The sequence below is a fragment of the Xiphophorus hellerii genome, chromosome 17, assembly GCF_003331165.1.
Source record: "Xiphophorus hellerii strain 12219 chromosome 17, Xiphophorus_hellerii-4.1, whole genome shotgun sequence".
NCBI lineage: Eukaryota > Metazoa > Chordata > Actinopteri > Cyprinodontiformes > Poeciliidae > Xiphophorus > Xiphophorus hellerii.
In genome coordinates this window covers 14,556,891-14,570,617 of record NC_045688.1, presented here as the reverse complement: position 1 = coordinate 14,570,617, position 13,727 = coordinate 14,556,891, and the positions used below count along the sequence as shown (strand labels likewise).

Sequence of the window (13,727 nt, the reverse complement as noted above, 5' to 3'; positions counted from 1 at the left end):
TTTATTTCCTCCCTCTCTTACACTTCGCCCTTTTGATCAGTTTGCCTCGTTTTAATCTCCCTTTCGTACATTGTCTCGGCCTCTGACTCGTCCCACCTTCCCCCCAAACCCTTCCGCCACGCGTGAGGCAGAGCCCGCCTCGCGCACGCGTGCGTACTCCCACACATGTTCACGAACATCTGTGACACACGAGGATGAAAAACTGAAGAAAACAACAACAGAAAACTCGCTCCCATTTATTCATGCTGACAAGAACTTTCCCTCTCGGTGCCTTCGCTGCCCGTCAGTGCGCCTCCACCCTCTGTTGGGGGTGCTGCAGCTCTTTGTTAGTGCCGCAGCTGCACAGCGAGCTGCTCCCTCACTTCGCCCGCTCAGGAGGCCCGCTGCTCGCCGCCATCCGCAATTCCTTTTCACAGCAGCCGGCGCCACACGACGGGGCTTGCCACCAAGCGCCGCTCGCAAAGTTATTAGACGCCATCAAAGTGTGAAGCGCCGATGTAATTCAATTAACTCCGTCCTAATGGCTCGCCTTAAAGCGACGTCCATGTGCGACGGTGCCCCTGGTGTGTGTCGTGGGTCCCGAGCGTGACGCGATAAAGCGGAATAAGAGGAAGTCGATGGGTCTCTCTCTCTGTGTGAGTCAGGAGGGCATCGTTTAGGGCCGTTTGATCAGTGCAACAAAAAAAAAAAAGACGAAATGCTTTGTAGCTTCTGTTCTCTCTGATGGGGTAAATCCTTTAAAGTAAATGCTGAGATAACACCGACTCATTATATATATATTTTTTACTTTCTTGTATTAAACTGCTCTCTCTGTGTTCTTGGTTGTAATAACCACACAAAGGCACATCATGGCCGTGCCTACGTGTGCGCACTCGTTGCCTCCGAGCACATCCCCAGGCGGAACACCTGACATAATAAGGTTGGTCCGACCACCAGCTGTCTCCTGTGTCAGAATCCTCCCAGACTGTCTGGCTCGGTTTATTCATACGTTACACCGTGTGGTCTTCTGAGAAAGGTTTTTTTTTTTTTTTTTTCCATTCTCTTCCTCTTTAATCAGCTTCACTGGACACAATCTCAGTGGTCAAAGTGCCACTTTTGGTGCAGGAGGAGAGATTTTTCAGTCAAAGTCAAGTTAGGCTTAAATGTTTCTTAATTTCACATCCTTTAAAAGAACGACTGTGTGGTGGCATGTCGAGAAAAAGACCTTTTTGACCTTTTTAACAACCTAAGTGGTGTACAGTTTTATTTTGTTGACTTTATTCTTCTTCAGGCATATGGTAGACCTAATATTACCTAATTATTTTGTTTAACACCACTAGTTGTATATCTGTATGCTGACTTGTGTGAAGAGTCTTACAAGCACCATCTTTAATGAAAAAAACAAAAACATGAACTCACAGCATTTACAGGTAGGATAATAATAACATAGTTTTTTTGTTATTTAAAACAAAATAGGGACAATTATTCCTACTTTTTCAGTCATAATATAGTTATTACTATAGTTATGAAGATGAGGTCTTTTTACAGTTTAATATATAAATTTAAGACAAATATAACGTGAAGCACTTCCACCTAATTTAGAAACAGTTTAAGTAATATGGCTGGGTTGACGACCTTTTGCCAGCTTCAGATAATTGACTGTGCACATCATTATTTCATACCAATAATAAAAAAGGCTCTTCACACACACAGACACACACTCTCATCTGTGTCCAGTGTCCCCTTGCAGCCATCTGGGCCATCCATCAGGCCTCCTGAGTAGGTATAATCCAGGAAGGGAGTATCTTTTTATTTTATTTTATTTAAAAAATATTCTTTTATATACAGGAGTCCCATTAGTTTACGAGCCATCTGCTCCCTGATGCTTTGGTTTTGTCCTTTAGATGAGTCGGACCATTCAGGACTCTCACAAAGCGTTCAGGGTTCATTGGATGGAGGCTGGACTTTTTTAATACATCGCATGATAAAGGTGTCCCTCCTGATTGTATTGTGTTTTGTTTTTTTTCCTCAGTAATAAAATGTATCCAGATGATGCTGGAGCGGTGTAACAAAAAGAGCAATATTCATAATCAAAACTCATTTAAGGGTTATGGACGCCGCTCATCACCACCATATATTGCACCGGACTTTTCCTAACTCTTGACTACTTCTCTCTCTAACTCGTCTGTTAAAACTTAACTTTTAAACTCGGAACACAATATGAATCCACCCATTTCAGTTCAAGCTAGAATTAGGATCGGCTTAGGAAGTTCTGGCCGCACAACGCGCTTCCACTCCAAGTGTGTGTGGCGTCCTCATGCGTAAATGTGTGTGTTGTAGCGTACCGTGTGCTGTTTTGCCCCAGTAGTCGCGCTCCGTATGAATGATGCTTGAATAGTGCATGGCTCCGGCCTGCCAACTGTCTTCCCGCGTGCTCCTGTCAGCTTCCTGGTCAGGCAGCACTGACTGACAGCGCTTCCTCCATTCCTCCCAGTCTTCCGTTCTTACTGGCTTTCACAGGACCGTGCACACTGGTGAGGCAGGTTGACTGACTGACAGGAAGACATAGAGGAGGTGCAGAGACACTCTTTGACCTATGCTCTTAAAGTCGCGCGGCAAGAGAAGATGTTCCACAGCAGCGCAAGTTAATTTTATTCATGTTTGGATTCTATTGCAGTTGGGAGAAGCTTTTAGAGCGTCAAAGGTGCTGACTAACCTTGACTTTAACTAGACACCTTAACGAATTAGTTTTTAATAAAGCTATTTCTTGATTTACCCACCAGACAGTCACCATCCTAGTTGTTCTTGTTCTTTTTGGCAAAGTGTTGAAATTCTTTGGATCAAGGGGGAGAGATGTTTCCAGACAAATTTTCTCATTGTATTATTGAGATTAAGGATGTTCTCACACCTGTTAGTCTGGGAGATTTCGGTTTGATTGGGGGACCAAAATTGCAACATTTGTTACATTTTCAGCTTGTGTGGTTTGCTTTCACACTGAGCTATTAAAGGAAAAAAAACAAAAAACTTTCAAAATGTATTCCTTTTCCTCACCTGTGGTGGCGCTGCACCAAGAACCACTGAAGAAAATGACAAAAAACCTTTGAAGAAGACATGAGTGCAACTTCCTTCACAAATGGAGTGGCATCATAATTCAGCAGTTGTAGGATTTCTCTTTTGTCTTTGGTATAAATGAAAACAAACTATGAGCCATTTCTTCCACTAGGGTTAGATTTGCCTCTTTGATTTGGTTATATTTACCCACAATGCCCTGCGCTTTCATCTACTTCCTGCTTTTGGAGGGGGTTTTGTGCAGATTCACACCTCCCTAAACAAACTGAACTTTCTAGGCAAACAAGCTAGAGTTAAAATAAAGAGGCCCAAACAGGTCTGGTGTGAATGCACCCTTGTAGTACCATGGATTTGTAACATCATTTCAGGAAAGTATAATGTGATTTCTTTAATTTAATTCTAAAATACAACAATTATTCCTGATTTTGCTAAAATAGGGGCAGTATTATGCAAGATCAATTTTTTGAGCTTTCCATCATGTCCTCATCAAAAACATGCCTGTAGTGTTGCTACGATTCTTTTATCCATGTTGGAGGAATCCTTTAATCTCCCATGGCAACCATTGAGATGTGCAAAGTGCCTGGAGGATGAAGCTTCTCCTCTGAGCTGCAGTGTTAAAGTTTACGAGCTTCTGCCTCACAGAGCTCACCTCCCCCGGGACTCCTCCACTCAGCTCCTTAAGACTAGCCAGCAGCAATTAGCAAAACCCTGGTGAAACTGTACATCTGCTGAGCTCATTATAGGAGCTCCTTCTCAGTGAAATGTTGGTAAAAATGTTGTTAAAGGGTTGATAGAGCAGCCATGTTGTGATGACTTCCTGAAGGTGGAGTTTCAGAAAGAGCAGGGCTTTCTTAAAAGACAGGCCCAATATCAAGGCCTTAAATGACAAAGTCAAATTTCTTTTAAATCATATTTGATATATGCAGCATTTTTTATAACTAAATAGTAATAGTTGCTTGAATATGCTTTAAAATGGCACTTTAAAATTGCTTTTAAAACACACACTGCTCTTTTAATCAAGACAGATTGAGTTTGGAGCTTTCTGTAAACCTCATGACTTTTTGTGTGTGCATACTGGTGAGAATTTATTTATTTATTTTTTTGTCGTAACCAAACCCAAACGCTTCGCCCTCTGAATCTTTGAAGTGTCATTGAGCGTCCGTTCGGTCAGACGGTCCGGCCTCAGAGCAGCTGTTGTTAGTGTTCAATACAAGGTACACGGTGTCCTAATCACCCCCCTGTGGTCCCCAGCTTAACTCCAGCCAAGACAAAGTGCACTCCTGCATGGTCATGCATAATGGAATACAGTGTGGAGAGCAGATCTAACAGCAGCTGCCCTTGAGTCGCACATTAATGCTGTTACAGGTGTTTTTCTTTTCTTTTTTCTTTTTTTTCAGGCCAGCGAGGGGAAGAAAGCTTCCTGCGGGGTTGAGGCTTTCTCGCTGGGCTAATTCCCCCGAGGCCTGTCCCCCTGCCAGCATGATAAACACCCACAGAACCGATCATACTAATTTCCAAAGAGCGCGTGTAATAATGACTCTCTGCCGGCCCCCGTGGGAAAACTTTGCAGTCGCTTGCCCCCGCTCGCACTACTCCGTGTGTTTTGACATAATTGCCTGATGAGCGAATTGACTCCAAATTGAGTTTTAGTTTTTAATGAGTTCCCTTGTATTGTTTTTATAGAGGCATGATTTCAATTAGGACTTTTTTTTTTTCTTTCCCCCTCTGTGTTTGTATTACAACGCATAAAGAGAAGTGACAAATCCATCAGCCGAAAGCGGCTCGTTTGCGTCGTTAACCGCAAGTCTCTCTGAAGGCGACGAGATCAGCCAGTCCCCTCCGTCACCTCTGGGACGGGCGCCAAAACTTTTTCGCCCACGTAATGACAAGCGAAAAAAAAGAAAACAACAAAACAATAGATTAACTTTCAAAATGTCACGAAATGCCTTTAATTCATTCCATTGGAGCAGGGGCTTGGCTGGATGTCTCATTCATAATGCACAAGAGATCGCCCCAGAGAGGCGGATGTGTTTTTTGAGAGATGAGCAAGTCTCGCACTGATGAAGTGACATCTGCAATTTAGCCTGGATGTCGACTGGGTTCATGTTGCCCTCTCCTTCTTCCCACTGAGGGGAAAAAGAGTTTTGTTCCTTAATCTCCCGCTGCCCCCCCCCCAGAAATCAGAGATGTGGAAGACTTACAAAGTACAACATATTTTTCAGAACAGTTAATTTTCAACAAAGTTCATCTCCAACTCCATTCACACCTGCAATTTCTTTAGGGGTTTCATTCATTCATTTTTTTTGCTGATCTTTAAAGGAAACTAAACCAAAATGCAGGAGATGAAAACTCAAGGCAACAATGTTAGAGTTTCAGTGCTATTTTAGCTAACATTATATTACTGTTGATTGAGAGTTTATTCATATGTTTGCATTATAACTTTAGAAAAAACATACAGTGCGACCTTATGAAAGCAAATCCTGATTTATTAAAAAAAAAAACAAATAAATAAAAAAAAAAAAAAAAAAAAAAAAATATATATATATATATATGGAAAATGTCAAAATTTATAGAATGTTTTTCGTCTTAAATGGGAATTATTTGGAATAATATTTACAAAATTCCCTGGTAAAGCATTGGTACCTTAAATGTTTAAGTTACTGAAATTCATATATAATTTAAAGAGAGCCTCATTTGGAAAAGTTTCTAAGAAAATTCTAGAAATATGGGGACAGAGCTTATAATGACTTGATTTAATTTAATACAATTTACATGTAAATCTCAGTGCTACAAAATGACAATAAAAGCATTAACCAAAGTAAAAATGATTAAAAACTAATAAAAAATATTAACCATAAGATTTAAAAACGTAAAAAAAGAGAAGGTTTGTATAAAGAAATGACGAATGACCGAAACTATTTTCAAAAACTTGCTTTTATTTCAGTCAAAGTTGAAGGACAAGCTGTGAATCGTTTTTGCAGAACAAGACGGTAGGCCGCGGGTCGGCTGATGTCACTAAGAACCTTGGAAAAACAACGAGTGCAATGGTTAAAAAAAAAAATCCAGATTTTTCAGAAAATAAATAGTTTAAACCAGAAAATTTGATTAATCAATAATCTATCTATTGAGATAAAATCTATTTATCTCAACCTGACTGAAATGGAACTGGAAGAGGGTTCAGTTTTTACCAGGAGTAGATAAATGAGCTGAAGCTGGAAAGGGTTATCACAGTTCAATCATTTTCTTTCCAAGTGCTCGAAAAGTCACTCGATTGTCCAGCAGGTGAGAGTTTGGACAGGGTAACGGCGATGTTCAGTTGCACAAGTTTGAGCGGCATGTGTGCGACGGGGATACAGCGAGCTTTGGCCGACTAACACCTCCACACACCTCCTCCTCGCTTTGCCTCTTTTGGTGAGATTAATGTTCAGTGGGTGAAATATAATGCAGTTTAATTAAGCCCAAGCTACCAAGATTCATGAACTCATTTCTTTGCCTGACAGTGCAAATGAAGGTTCAAAGGGTACGGGGGGGGGGGAGATCTTCGATTAGGTGTTGGAAGAAATATAACTATAGGAGAGTTTGTACAGGATAGGTTTTCTTTTTCTTTTTACCCTTTTCTACTGCTTTAAAAGTAGATGAGGTTGTGAGTTAAGGACGGGAGATCTGTTTCTTGAACTTTTAGGACTACTTCAGCATGTCTTTGAAGGATTTTGTGGCCTTTATTCACAGTATTTAGACAGGAAACTGGAACGGAGAAGTGGGGAAGACACCAAAAGGATCTGGAACCGACACCCAGACTGCTTTTAGGAAGAATAGTCGTTATGATTATAGGGACCAGCTTTACTCCACACCGCCTCAGCATCATTCTTTTTCCCTCTACAAAAACAAACAAATCAGAAAAAGTGAGAGTTTTAGGGCACACAATGCCTTGAACTGCAGCCATTTAATTTAATGTGTTTTATCTGGACTTTATGTGATGGGCCAGAGCGAATTTAGAGCATCACTCTTTACACAGAGTGATGCTCTCTTTTTATAAAGAGAGTGTCACATTTTAGATCCGATTTTAATTAATTGTTTTCTCGCCTTCTTTTCTAAAAGAGACGTTTCAAATGATAGAAAACAAAAAGCGACTTTTATTTCAATCTTTCCGCCTGTGAGTTGTATGGCGGAGAATCAGGGCCAGGCTACAATAACATTTTGTTAATTACGAGAATATAGTCATAACTTTAGCAAACATGAAGACGCACTTTTACCAGAACAATTTTTTAAAATGAAAAAAAAGTAGTTTTAATGGGGAAAAGGCTTGGATAATTAATTTTTTGTATTTTTTGTGTGTGGGGGGGGGGGGAATACTACTTCATTCTCCTAATATTACGATTGTATTCTCATAATGTTATGACTTAATTCTTGTATTTAAAAAAGAGAAAGAAATTGCTTGAACCTTGTTTTTTTTTTTGTTATAGGGTTGATCTGAATTCAATGTCCAAATAAATAAATTAATAAGAAGCTTAAAGACGTGCTTGTCAAACAATATGGTGGCCTTGGACGTGATTACATCACCCTATGGAAACCAAAGCAATGCATTGACCAAATAACCCCCCCAAAAATCCTGACTCCGACAATCAATAAAAACAATTTATCGCACATCCCTAAAACGTCCTCAGGCTCATTCAACCCATACCATCTTCAATTTATCTGTTAATAAAACATCCCCTTCACCATATATCACCACATACATTGTTGTGGATGTGGACTAAAAACCTTAAACTGAGGTCAGAAGAGATTAGATTTCAAAAATGTATATCCACATAGCCTATAACTTCAGAGAGAATTGCATACTTCTAGCAGTTATCTTATAATATAACGTTTTTCATCTCAAATAACCAACTTTCTCTGCTTTTGTTTTTCAGATTTCAAACGCAAAAAGAGAACAAAAAAAGCTGTCTTAAAGCAGTGAGGGTATATTTAGTGCAATTTCTTTTTCTTTTTTTGGGGGGTATTTTTATGTTAAATGACGCTGCTGCAAAGGTAGCCTTGAGGTAATCGAAACCTTCCCACACTGTGGAGCACTGACTCCTCTGAACTAACACAGCCATGCTGCGCACTAGATCACTGTATTGGATTTCTGTATAATTAAAGCCAGCGGGGGGACAAGGTAAGGCAGAAATTTTAAGTGGAAGATGTGCAGGAACTATAGTGAATAAATAGCCGCTCTCATCAGCTGAACAAGCTCTAATGCGTTTCACTCAATTTAGCCAATGGACTTAGCCCGTTGCTATTTCCTATTATGTTATCTGTCACTGGCCCTACATTGCATTTGCCTTGAAGAACAGGCAAGGTAGAGTCGTTTGGCAGCGCTAATCAATACCGTTCACTCCGCGCGAATGCCTTATCAATTTCCAGGTAGTGCCTTGAATGAGAGTTGAGGAGGAATTTGGCTGATTCATTACGTACATTTCAGATTGTTGTTTTTTTTCTTCTTCTTTTTTATTACAACTCTGACAGGTGTGTTCGGGCACGAGCGATTAATTTGCAAGTAAATCAGTTTCCCCTCTGCCTTCGCTCCCTGAATGCAGGTAAACCCGTTCAATTACAAGCGAAGAGATTTCATTAGTTAGTTTTTTTTTGTCTTGTTGTATTTTTATGTTTGTCTCAGTTTTGCTGTGGCGACTTGTCTTGTTGAATAATACAGGTTTGTATACTTCGCGGGGTTGGGGGGGCAGAGAAAAGACCCGTTTGTGAATAATAAATGAGTCGGTGTTAACACAAGGTCATCTAGGAACTTCCTGCTCCCGTGATAGACTGCCGGAACGTTCAATATCCTGAACACTCTGACGGTGGTAGCAGAGGTCACTCTGGACTAAATTAAAACATTACTCAGATTGACCACATTTTTTTTCCTGCTTCCGCGTTCCCGTAGATTTCCATAATGGGGATAATTCACAGCACTTTGCAGAAGTGTTAACACCTCCTAAACGTTTCACGTTGCAACCACAAACATCTTTGTGTTTTCATTGGGATTTTGCAACCTTCGCAAACCAAAGAGCCGTTTTGGCCCCTCAGGTAAAAAAAGATAGAAAAAAATCCTACTAAAATTTGCATTTTGTTATATCTACTTTTCAAAATATATATTTCTGAATTGTTTTAGCAAAACTGTTAAGAGACATTCATAATTTCTCCTAATTTCCTTTGCTTCCATCAGCATCATAGCAAGTTTGTCATCCTCCATGAAATATTCAAAGCTCGGGATATTAGTTTAAAACTTTTTAAAACTTTCCCCAGCTTTAAACTTCCCCACATTGCAGTGGACGTTACAGTCCTGTAACATTTTTAACTTTGCACCGCAGTTGTTTTGTTGAGAATCAGTTTTGACATCAAATAAAAATGAATCCAGATGGAGGAAATAAGTTATTTAGATTTATTTTCTATCCATCCATCCATCCATCTTCTTCCGCTTATCCGAGGTCGGGTCGCGGGGGTAGCAGCTTCAGAAGGGAGGCCCAGACTTCCCTCTCCCCAGCCACTTCTTCTAGCTCCTCCGGGGGAATCCCGAGGCGTTCCCAGGCCAGCCGAGAGACATAGTCCCTCCAGCGTGTCCTGGGTCTTCCCCGGGGCCTCCTCCCGGTGGGACGTGCCCGGAACACCTCACCAGGGAGGCGTCTAGGAGGCATCCTGACCAGATGCCCGAGCCACCTCAACTGGCTCCTCTCGATGTGAAGGAGCAGCGGCTCTACTCTGAGTCCCTCCCGGATGACTGAGCTTCTCACCCCATCTCTAAGGGAGAGCCCAGCCACCCTACGGAGAAAACCCATTTCGGCCGCTTGTATCCGCGATCTCGTTCTTTCGGTCATGACCCAAAGCTCATGACCATAGATGAGGGTGGGAACGTAGATCGACCGGTAAATCGAGAGCTTCGCTTTTTGGCTCAGCTCTCTCTTCACCACGACGGACCGGTACAGCGCCCGCTTGACAGCAGACGCTGCGCCAATCCGCCTGTCGATCTCCCGCTCCCTTCTTCCCCCATTCGTGAACAAGATCCCGAGATACTTAAACTCCTCCACTTGGGGCAGGACACCCCCCCTGACCCGGAGAAGGCACTCTACCCTTTTCCGGCTCAAGACCATGGCCTCGGATTTGGAGGCACTGATCCTCATCCCGGCCGCGTCACACTCGGCTGCGAACCGCTCCAGCGAGAGCTGCAGATCACGATCTGATGAAGCCAAAAGGACCACATCGTCTGCAAAAAGCAGAGATGAGATCCTAAGGCCACCAAATCGGATCCCCTCAACACCTTGGCTGCGCCTAGAAATTCTGTCCATGAAAGTGATGAACAGAATCGGTGACAAAGGGCAGCCCTGGCGGAGTCCAACTCTCACCGGAAACGAGCCCGACTTACTGCCGGCAATGCGGACCAGACTCTGACACCGGTCATACAGGGACCTGACAGCCCGTATCAAAGGGCCCGGTACCCCATACTCCCGGAGAACCCCCCACAGGGCTCCCCGAGGGACACGGTCGAACGCCTTCTCCAGGTCCACAAAACACATGTAGACTGGTTGGGCGAACTCCCATGCACCCTCCAGGACCCTGCCGAGGGTGTAGAGCTGGTCCAGCGTTCCACGACCAGGACGAAAACCACACTGCTCTTCCTGAATCCGAGGTTCGACTATCCGACGGACCCTCCTCTCCAGGACCCCTGAATAGACCTTGCCAGGGAGGCTTAAGAGTGTGACCCCTCTATAATTGGAGCACACCCTCCGGTCCCCCTTTTTGAACAGGGGGACCACCACCCCAGTCTGCCAATCCAGGGGAACTGCCCCCGATGTCCATGCGACATTGCAGAGTCGCGTCAACCAACACAACCCTACAACATCCAGAGCCTTAAGAAACTCCGGGCGGATCTCATCCACCCCCGGGGCCCTGCCACCGAGGAGCTTTTTAACCACCTCGGCGACCTCGTCCCCAGAGATTGGAGAGCCCAACCCAGAGTCCCCAGGCTCCGCTTCCTCAGTGGAAGGCATGTTGGTGGGATTGAGGAGGTCTTCGAAGTACTCTGCCCACCGGCCCACAACGTCCCGAGTAGAGGTCAGCAGCACACCATCCCCACTATAAACAGTGTTGGTGCTGCACCGCTTCCCCCCCCTGAGACGCCGGATGGTGGACCAGAATCGCCTCGAAGCCGTACGGAAGTCTTTCTCCATGGCCTCTCCAAACTCCTCCCACGCCCGGGTTTTTGCCTCAGCAACCGCCCGAGCCGCATGCCGCTTCGCCCGCCGGTACCCATCAGCTGCTTCCGGAGTCCCACAGGCCAAAAAGGCCCGATAGGACTCCTTCTTCAGCCTGATGGCATCCCTCACCGAAGGTGTCCACCAGCGGGTTCGAGGGTTGCCGCCGCGACAGGCACCGACAACCTTGCGGCCACAGCTCCGATCGGCCGCCTCGACAATGGAGGCACGGAACACGGTCCACTCAGACTCCATGTCCCCCACCTCCCCCGGGACGTGTTCGAAGTTTTGCCGGAGATGGGAGTTAAAGCTCCGTCTCACAGGGGATTCCGCCAGACGTTCCCAGCAGACCCTCACAACACGTTTGGGCCTGCCAGGTCTGACCGGCTTTCGCCCCCACCACCGGAGCCAACTCACCACCAGGTAGTGGTCAGTGGACAGCTCCGCACCTCTCTTCACCCGAGTGTCCAAGACATACGGCCGCAGATCCGATGAAACGATGACAAAGTCGATCATCGAACTGCGGCCTAGGGTGTCCTGGTGCCAAGTGCACATATGGACACCCTTATGCTTGAACATGGTGTTCGTTATGGACAATCCATGGCGAGCACAGAAGTCCAGCAACAGAACACCGCTCGAGTTCAGGTCGGGCGGGCCGTTCCTCCCAACCACGCCCCTCCAGGTCTCACTGTCATTGCCCACGTGAGCGTTGAAGTCCCCCAGCAGAACAAGGGAGTCCCCAGGAGGAGCACTCTCCAGTACCCCCTCTAAGGACTCCAAAAAGGGTGGGTAATCTGAACTGTCGTTCGGCCCGTAAGCACAAACGACAGTCAGAACCCGTCCCCCCACCCGTAGGCGGAGGGATGCTACCCTCTCGTTCACCGGGGTAAACCCCAACGTACAGGCGCCGAGATGGGGAGCAACAAGTATGCCCACTCCTGCCCGACGCCTCTCACCTTGGGCAACTCCAGAGTGGAAGTATGTCCAGCCCCTCTCAAGGAGACTGGTTCCAGAACCAGAGCCGTGCGTCGAGGTGAGACCGACTATTTCTAGCCGGAACCTCTCGACCTCACGCACTAGCTCCGGCTCCTTCCCCACCAGAGAGGTGACATTCCACGTCCCAAGAGCCAGTTTCTGCAACCGAGGATCGGACCGCCAGGGTCCCCTCCCTCTGCTGCCACCCATCCCACACTGCACCCGACCCCTTTGGCCCCTCCCACGGGTGGTGGGCCCATGGGAGGGGGGGGCCCATGTTTCCTCTTCGGGCTGAGCCCGGCCGGGCTCCATGGGTAAAAGCCCGGCCACCAGACGCTCGCCATCGTGCCCCCCCTCCAGGCCTGGCTCCAGAGTGGGGCCCCGGTGACCCGCGTCCGGGCGAGGGAACACCAAGTCCAAAGTTTTCCTTCATCATTGGGGTCTTTATTTATTTTCTACTACAACTTTATTGTGAGAGGGAACCTCATTTGTCAAGATTAGCCAAAAAATATATCCAAAATCAGTCCCACAGACAAAAGCTTTAAAACACACAGGGAAAAGTACTTTTCCCTTCAATCATTGCTGATCCCCATACTCCCATATCCTATACTGTCACTGTAGGGGTGTGTGTGTGTGTGTTAGAGAGAAATAGTACCGGCTGGCTGAAACCTTGCATTAAGCCATATTTTCTGGGTCCTCATGAGCCCAAAGGGGATTACTCTCCACCAATTTAAAAGTTCAATTTGCACCTCTCCATCAGATTCATTTTACATTATAGCCTGCAGGTTCCCCTACCCCAGCCTGGGGAAAAAGTAGTTAATAGTCTACTTCTAACCCATCATATTTTTAGTGCCAAAAAGACAGATGGGAACAGAAGTTTGGAAATTGAGGATAGGGTGAGTTGCCAACTTGCTAGCAGAATAAGACAAATATGGTCCTTCTTTGGACAAAGGGTGTTTTTTTTTCTTACGTTTTTTTTCAGCACGGTGTGAACATGTGTAATGAATAATTTAATTTCGTTTTGTTGCAAGCTAGTTTTACTGTCTGTTGGTAAATACAAATGTCTGCTAAATTCTGATGTCCAGTATTTGTAAAGCTTTGACCGAACTACTCAAATTAAGCAGAAATTGTTCATCTTATCCAGATTCCTCTTTACAAAAATCTTTAATGCACAAGCAGGCAGAAATGATTTAGATAAGAAACTGAGAAGTCGTGGCACAATTGATGTAGAACAGGGTTTTAAACAATTTTTCAGGAATAGTCTAAATTATTGTCTCTTGTAGAAAATGGAGGCTGTTAACTTGACGTGGATTTGCAAAAGGCTGCTAGCATTTTTACTTTTAGCTTGTTTATTGACAGTGATTTTTGGTGAATCCGCAAATGTGTTTTTAATTTGCCTAAATTAGGCGAATTTAGGCAAATTCGCCTAAATTCATACAAATTCGGCACTTTAGAAGACCAGAAACGTTGAACGTTAAA

The 13,727-nt window shown here is 44.6% G+C and overlaps 1 protein-coding gene across 2 annotated transcripts in view; it reads left to right on the top strand.

Moving 5' to 3' along the window:
- Positions 1-13,727, top strand: part of tbc1d22a (TBC1 domain family, member 22a) — a 142,458-nt gene that overhangs the window by 15,868 nt on the left and 112,863 nt on the right. The window lies entirely within an intron of this gene.